The sequence below is a fragment of the Brachyistius frenatus genome, unplaced genomic scaffold (genome assembly GCF_029030835.1).
Source record: "Brachyistius frenatus isolate BFR_SWC_R1_liver_20210118 unplaced genomic scaffold, ASM2903083v1 Contig_384, whole genome shotgun sequence".
NCBI lineage: Eukaryota > Metazoa > Chordata > Actinopteri > Embiotocidae > Brachyistius > Brachyistius frenatus.
In genome coordinates, this window is record NW_027210983.1 from 48,068 (window position 1) to 56,999 (window position 8,932).

The window sequence follows — 8,932 nt, forward strand, 5'->3', positions numbered from 1 at the left end:
TCCGGCGCGGTCACCCCAGTCCGTCCTGCCCCGTGGCCGTCCTCCGGAGCGGTCACCTGAACCTGACCTGCCCCGTGGCCGTCCTACGGCGCGGTCACCCCAGTCCGCCCTGCCCCGTGGCCGTCCTCCGGAGAGATCCCCCGAACCTGTCCTGCCCCGTGGTCGTCCTCCGGAGCGGTCACCCCAGGCCTCCCTGCCCCGTGGCCTTCTTCCGTCCACCTAGGTTTCCTGTCTCATGTCTTGTGTTAGTTGTGGTCCTCCGTCCCTCCTCCGGTCCCCCCTCCTCCCACCCGGTCTGGTCCAGTTTTGGTCGCCGAGAGGCTCCCTTTGAGGGGGGGTACTGTCAGGAGTTCAGTTTTGTCCTCCATTTTGCCCCCGATCACCTCTCCTCCTGTGTCCCCTGTCTTTGTCTGTGGCCACGCCCCTCACCTCCTGTGGCCACGCCCCTCACCAGTCCCAGCAGATGCAGCCACTCACCCCTGATCACCACCTGCAGGTGTGCTGCATCTCCCTGATCACCTCCCCAGACTATATGTAACCTGCCCCTGCACAACTCTGGTTGTCGGTTCATTTTTTGTTAGTCACCCGTCCGTCTTCCGTCTGCTCCCCGGCCGTCTTCCGTCTGCTCCCCGTCAGCTCTCCGTCAGTCCTGTTCCTGTTCCCGTTCCTCCGGCCTCTGTGTCTCCTGCGGATATCCCGGTCAAAATCACCAGTCGGTGGAGTTGCCCTCCCGGCTAGGAGGATTGTTGACGCCGTCCCTTCCGCTGGTCTGCCGGCTGTCCTGTTACCCGTGTCCCCCTGGAGCTGTCGGTTGAGTTGCCCTCCCGACTGGACGTAAAGTGGACACGCTCGGTGCCACCTTTTGGTTTGTAGTTTTTTGTTTGTTTATTTTTTGGACAATAAAGACAGTATTTTTTGGAACTTATACCTCGAGTCTGTGTGCTTGCATTTGGGTCCTGGAAAAATACTCCACCACATAACACATTCAGAATAAACGAAGAAAACATATTTGTCCTGAATATTCCTGTCTTTGCTGCAGCAGCCTTCTTTCAGCCCGTTACAGCGACTCTCATCTCAGTTATCATCGTATTTCTGTCTGAACTCACCTGAACACGTCAGTGTGAGGAAAACCAGCACAATGAGAGATGTGAGTTCACTCATCATGGAGCTCTACACATAAACACAAACCAGAAAAAGATGCATTAAGTTCCACGGAAATGAAACGCTTGTTGAGATTTTTAGATCGTTTATCTTTTAGTATTTGTCTTTACGTTTGACCTCATTTGCTGAGTCTCTCTGTGGACCAGTAGAACAAGGCGGGTCTGAAGCTATCAACTCAGAAAATCCTTCATTAATTCCTTTTTGCTTTATAATTTCTACATTGTGCAAAAATCCTTCCATACTTGTACACTTGTAAAACTTCAAAGCCTTTCGCTGAGTGAATATAAAATGTCTTCTGTCATATTTCAGATATTTAGTTCACACTAGAAACCATTAATGAGACAAAGTCCACTTCCAACGAGACGTTTCGGTAACGCCAGTAAAGACTTCGCCCAACAGTGAACAGTTTGGTGTAACATGCCGGTTGTCCTGTTAAAATGCAGATAATGACGTGTGTTTGAAAGAGAAAAGCTCTCGGCACACCGACCTGCATTTCACCGAAAGGTTCATATTTATTGTGTCAAGTTTGAGAGAAAACGACGTACCTGCTGACGGCTGCAGACGCCTCGTCCTCCAGTCAGGCTGGTTAATCATTGAAAGCTTTGACTTTGACCTCTGACTCCTCCTCATATTGTTTCAGGTGTGGGAGTTTCAACAAACTATTTATTAAAACATATTCATACACAGATCTGCAGGTGAAGCAAGACAACTCATTCATGTAATAACATGAATGCAGCTGAAATTAAATGAAATCTTAAAAGTACTTTGTGACGTAAAAGCGAACGAGTGAGATTCAAACCGGACATGATATCACACCAACGTACAAAATGTCTGATGACTGAACTTTGGATTCGGGTTGATGCATTAACGGGTCATAAAATAGATCACAACGGCTTCTTTTGTTGGAGCGAGCAGAAGCAGATGTGGTCAGAAAGGCAGATGAGACTGCAGGGAGCAGGAGAGAGCTTTTCAACTCTCAGCACTGTCTGTCGGGGAACTTTTCATTCTTCATCTTTGCTCCATGGTGCTCGCAGGAATTCTTCAGGATTGGAAGTGGAAAGACCAAAAATGAAAAGAAAAGAGTGAAACCTTTTGCAAAATACGCGCAAAATCCCTAAAATCCTTTAATTTAGAGCTGCGAGGTTGAAAAAGATCATTTTGGTGGGAGACGGTGCTGAAAGCAGAAGAGCAGAACCATGAATATACAGTACGTGTCCACAAACTTATGGCCGTCTGATTACAAAGCTTTCTAAAAGAAAAGCCTCCACGTGCGCCTCTGTGTTGCAGCAGTGAGCAGCGAGTCCTGCCCGACGCTCCGACAGGAACAGGAAGTGGTCATGTCCATCAGACGTCAGCTGTGTCTCAGTCGGATGCTCAGACAGTCAGGAGGACGTCATGGAGGTCCCAGCTCTCCGCTGCACACCGGGTCAGATGCTACTTTTCTTTCTTTCAACTTTTAAGATCATCTTTTCTCTGAATCGGTCTTCGTCTGATCTGTTCCTGTTGTTTTGTTTCCATCCAGTTCTGTTGGCGATGCTTCTGTCGGCTGCACACATTCAGGACGGTTACGCTCTGAATGACGGTGAGTAGAACAACACTCAACCTGGATTAAAGGTCCATCTGAACCAGTGTTTTTGAAGGTTTAGTTTTTCAGTGTTTCTGAATCTCTTTGGAGTAAAATATTCCTCGACATGTTCAGTTCTTTACACATATAGAAGAAATCAAATCAAATGTGACGTGTATAATTCTGTCCTGACAAAAACATCAAGGCTGACTGATTTACTTTTAGTTTTTTTGAAGCGGACTTCATCTCCGTTCTTTTGTTCTTTCAGACTCGTGTTTCCGTATCGTCACAGAAAGCCTGCAGTTCTTTGAGTACGACTCCATCTCTTTTCGCTGTGAGGGTCTCGACGGCTCGACTCAGCTGAGAATAATCAGGAATAATGAGAATGTTGAGGAAGTAAGTTCGACGTGTGAGACGTCAACGATGACCTGCACCCTTAAAGAGGCTTATGAAACCGACAGTGGAGAATACTGGTGTGAGACGGAGACGGACAAAAGCACTTCTGTCTCCATCACAGTCACCGGTATGTTTGTTATATCTGCTCCACCTTCAACACGTGTTCCTGATCCTCCTTTCTTCTTTGAGGTCAAGATCGTCCTGTAAATCCACGTTATCATCGGGTTTTTATCAGATATATATTTTTACATCCACTTTTCAGCTGAGTAGTTGCAGTTTGTTGGACCAACGTCACGTTTAACTGTTACATTTACTTTGAAATCAAATTCTTCAATTATCTGACCTCAGCCGTCAGGTTTTATATGTTTGCTCCAGAAACGTGTTCATCATCATGTCACTGTTTACTTCCTGTTACAGTTCATTCAAATCATTAAACAAATATTTATCTCAAGGTTCCTCTGTGAATTATATGATGCACATGTTTTGCTTGCTTTGACTTTAGCACCATCAGGACCATTTGATTAATATTGTTCACTTTGCAGATGATTCACTGTTATACATTACTGTTATATTTCAGATTGATTTGATTTATCTCAATTACTGATGTTTCACACTGTGTTTGTTGCCACCAAATATTATATTCATGTGAGCAGCTGATCCTCTTTTCCTCACTGATCTGTCTTTTTTATCTTTACTTCACGTCCTCCAGCTGGTTCTGTGATTCTGGAGAGTCCTGCTCTTCCTGTGTCGAAGGGAAGCAGTGTGACTCTGCGTTGCAGGATGAAGAACGAGTTCCCCGGCCTTGTTGTTGATTTCTACAAAGATGGCGCCCTCTTGGAGAGCGTTTCTGAAGGAGTAATGACCCTTAACAATGTTTCCAAGTCTGACGAAGGCCTTTACAAGTGTGCTGCTGGTCGTGAAACATCACCCGCAAGCTGGCTGGCTGGGAAAGGTGAACACAGATATTATGTTTAGTCCAGGATCGATGCAGATTATAAACTATCCCAGTCACCCTACTTATCATCCCACTTGTTGAAACAAGTTTTGCTTTTGTCTTTCCATCACATGAAGAACAGTGTGCGTCGCAGCCTCGCTCCTCTCCCGTCTCCAGGCTGCGCTGGATCGCTCTCTTCATTTTCATATTGTGCCCGATGCTGCTGGCGATCGGGTTTCTTTATATACGGAACAACAAAAGTAAAGAAAAGTGATTTATTTGATGTAAATAACTCGACAGAAACATTGAAATAAGTGAGCACTCGTAATGGAGTCCTGTAACACTTTGGCTTTAACGCTTTTCTAATAGCTTACTGCAGAGTTGTGTAATTTGATGGCCATCCCTTTGTTTCCAGTGTTCGGGAAAAGCTAAATATTTAAAGTCTTCTTTTATATCTGTCATTACGTTGAACTTTAGATTTGTCTTCTTTCCACGTGTTTTTGTTGATGTTTGTGTTTTTGCTTTTCTCTCCATCAGTTTCCTCAAAGACAGCGACAGCAGCGTCTCACTCGGGCGAAGCCGACCAAACAGGTGTGGAAACACTCGTCCTTGTGTTTCAGATGATGTGACTGCAATTCAGGCGACGTCATGGAGATGGATGAAGAGTTTTGAACTGAACTGGCACCAATGAGATTTTTTAATCTAGCAATTTTAATTTGAAGACAAAAGAAATGTTATCTTAGATTTCAAGAGTATTATGGTTTTATATTTTTGTGTAACTTTGTACAAATATTTTAATAGTTGAAATGGAGTTTTTCACTGACGTTGTGTTTTGTGTTTCAGTCTGTGGAGACGACGCCTCAGATGATCCGAACAGCGTGACGTACGCAGTCGTTTTCACAAAACGGAGAAAAGACCAAGGTTTACTTTCTTTTTTTATTTCCATTTTGCTTTTCTTCACACGGTGGGAGGAACTTGTTTTAATTCTTGTCAGATTGTAACATGCTCTTTACTTTAAGAGACGCCACGGTGCATTGAAGCTGTTTGATGAGGCTGACCTCGAGGGCCACCCGAAGGTGAAAGTGTCAGTTGAAGTGACGCGTTGCACCGTGAGGCGGACGTGGTGCTTCTTTTTACATCCTGTAATTCTCATGTGTGAGGTTTTGTTTGAGACGCTGCTGAGCGTTGCAGTCAAACCACAGCAGAAAACCACAGACAGAAGAGTGGAGGAGGCTGTTCACACATTCAGTCTATCAATATCAATGTTTAAAGTTAGCTCTCCTCTAACTGTTAGTTTCTCCCCTTCAGACGAGTCCTCACGTCAACCTCTTCACTCTGACCACAACCGAAATGCCACAAGCTCATCATCATGGTTCATATGCTGATCAAATCTATTTGGACAGTTTATTACATTTCAAATATGTAAATGTGTTTTTTTCCCCCTGAAATTTGCATCCTCTGAACAAGTGAAAAGATGCTGTTCAGATCCTGAATGTTATCCACCCAATAACCTGACGGCAATCAAATTGATGGTTTTATTGGTCCAATGAAAGAGATGCTAACATGATATTTATCAGTTCATCATCCTAAGAAAGTTAAATGAAACAAGATTGAGTTTGACTGTAGATTGTTCTACTTGTTGTCTACAAGGGAGGTCAGGAACAATCACAGAGGATTCACCTGGAGATCGCTCTTTCAGATCCGATCATTTCTTTGGTTCTCTCGTTTCCGAAGCAGGATCAGGACCGCTGACTCAGAATCCCGAAGCTGCCAAAGAATCAAAGTTAACAAAACAGGAAGTTATCTACTCTTCTGTCCAGACGGTGAGAACGATGATATTATGACGTCCAACAGCCAATTCTGCTTGATTTCACAAATTGACTCGTTTTAAAATATCTTAGAAGTTCAACATATATTAGTGGTAAAAGCCATGTTAAAACATTCCTGTTATTGGGCTTTATGTTGTGACGCATGTTGGCATTTTTGCTTGAAAAATAGATTATCAAAATATTTTAATATTGGTTTTGTTTTTTTGTAATTGACTACAAGTCAATATTGTGGCTGTGAACATGTCTGCAAATGTGAATCACTTCTTATTGAAACTCTGATTTTGACTGATTTACCTGAACTCAGTGACATCTGAAGGTCCATGATCTGGAGGAAGCATCAGTTATGGTTAAAACTTTAGTTATGGTTAAAATATTAGTTACGGTTAAAGCATCAGTTATGGTTAAAACTTTAGTTATGGTTAAAACATCAGTTATGGCAAAAGCATCAGTTATGGTTAAAGCATCAGTTATGGTTAAAACATCAGTTATGGTTAAAACATTAGTTGTGGTTAAAACATCAGTTATGGTTAAAGCATCAGTTATGGTTAAAACATTAGTTATGGTTAAAACATCAGTTATGGTTAAAGCATCAGTTATGGTTAAAACATCAGTTATGGCAAAAGCATCAGTTATGGTTAAGCATCAGTTATGGTTAAAACATCAGTTATGGTTAAAGCATCAGTTATGGTTAAAACATTAGTTATGGTTAAAACATCAGTTATGGTTAAAGCATCAGTTATGGTTAAAGCATCAGTTATGGTTAAAACATTAGTTATGGTTAAAACATCAGTTATGGTTAAAACATTAGTTATTGTTAAAGCATCAGTTATGGTTAAAACATTAGTTATGGTTAAAACATCAGTTATGGTTAAAGCATCAGTTATGGTTAAAGCATCAGTTATGGTTAAAACATTAGTTGTGGTTAAAACATCAGTTATGGTTAAAGCATCAGTTATGGTTAAAACATTAGTTATGGTTAAAACATCAGTTATGGCAAAAGCATCAGTTATGGTTAAGCATCAGTTATGGTTAAAACATCAGTTATGGTTAAAGCATCAGTTATGGTTAAAACATCAGTTATGGTTAAAACATTAGTTGTGGTTAAAACATCAGTTATGGTTAAAGCATCAGTTATGGTTAAAACATTAGTTATGGTTAAAACATCAGTTATGGTTAAAACATTAGTTATGGTTGTTAAAACATCAGTTAAAGTTAAAACATCAGTTATGGTTAAAACATTAGTTATGGTTAAAACATCAGTTATGGTTAAAACATCAGTTATGGTTAAAGCATCAGTTATGGTTAAAACATCAGTTATGGTTAAAACATTAGTTGTGGTTAAAACATCAGTTATGGTTAAAGCATCAGTTATGGTTAAAACATTAGTTATGGTTAAAACATCAGTTATGGTTAAAACATTAGTTATGGTTAAAACATCAGTTATGGTTAAAACATTAGTTGTGGTTAAAACATCAGTTATGGTTAAAGCATCAGTTATGGTTAAAACATTAGTTATGGTTAACACATCAGTTATGGTTAAAACATTAGTTATTGTTAAAGCATCAGTTATGGTTAAAGCATCAGTTATGGTTAAAACATTAGTTATGGCAAAAGCATCAGTTATGGTTAAAGCATCAGTTATGGTTAAAACATCAGTTATGGTTAAAACATCAGTTATGGTTAAAGCATCAGTTATGGTTAAAACATTAGTTATGGTTAAAGCATCAGTTATGGTTAAAGCATCAGTTATGGTTAAAACATCAGTTATGGTTAAAGCATCAGTTATGGTTAAAACATCAGTTATTGTTAAAACATTAGTTATGGTTAAAGCATCAGTTATGGTTAAAACATCAGTTACGGTTAAAACATCAGTTATGGTTAAAGCATCAGTTATGGTTAAAACATCAGCTGTGGTTAAAACTTCAGTTATGGTTAAAACATCAGTTATGGTTAAAACATCAGTTATGGTTAAAGCTCTGGGAAAAGCTAATTGAAAACTTGACTTTTGAATATTTAATCATGGAGATGTTCCTTGAAATGTTTTATCTTTCAGGCCACGAAGACCAGGAAGCCCTGATGGAGGACCGTGAAGAGATTCATGTTGTGTTGCACTAATATGCACAAAAGAAGAAAGAGCAAACCAGAACTACTTTACATTTTCCTGGATTGAATCCTTTTTTTTTTTTTTTTACACTTTAACTTTTGATTATAAAACTATAAATGTAAATTTAAATGAATTTTTCTTGTAACAGCAATAAAATTCCCGTTGTTGTAAAGCTCTAACTTTTGTGAGTACATTTTCCAAGTTACATCATTTGATCGAAATCATCAAGTGAGTTACACGTGTTTTTATGACAATGTTTATTTGCGATTTCCCCAAAAGACCTGAAATGTGAGCAAAGAGCACAGATCACATTTTGTGTCTAATCTTTTGGGAACAGAAGGAAATGAATCCAGCGGGTCCAACCAGTTTAATAACAGTAAATTAATAAAGTATACAGATACCAAAATGATATAGATGCATTTCCTTATTGTTTCTCATGATTTTGCCATTTAAAAAAAAAAAAGTATGACAGTTTATGTATAGTAACATAATATAACAACAAGATTTCATAACTTAATAAATCAGTCAGAAAGAAAGCTTCGGATACAAAAAAAACAACTAAGTTTAAAGTAAGTTTAAGTACATAAAATCATAATCAGATAAGAAAAGATCAAATCTACCAACCACAGCATAAGGTTATATAAAAAACTCCATATTCAGAAAGGTAATCTTCATCAAATTAATTTAAATCTATATGATATAAACAACTTTTGATTTTTGTCTGTAATTCATCAGCAGCAGAAAACATCTGGAACTTTTTGGATTGTTTTATAGGATTGTTAAAAAAAAAAAAATCAAAGTGTGAAACCAGAGATATTTTCTAAAAGTTACATTTCTATGTTTGATATCGTATCACTTTGTAAATGTTGTGTTTAAAAAAGAAGTCTTGAACAATCACTGACTGCTTTGACTGAAATGTTCTTCAATTAAAACGTTTCATCGTC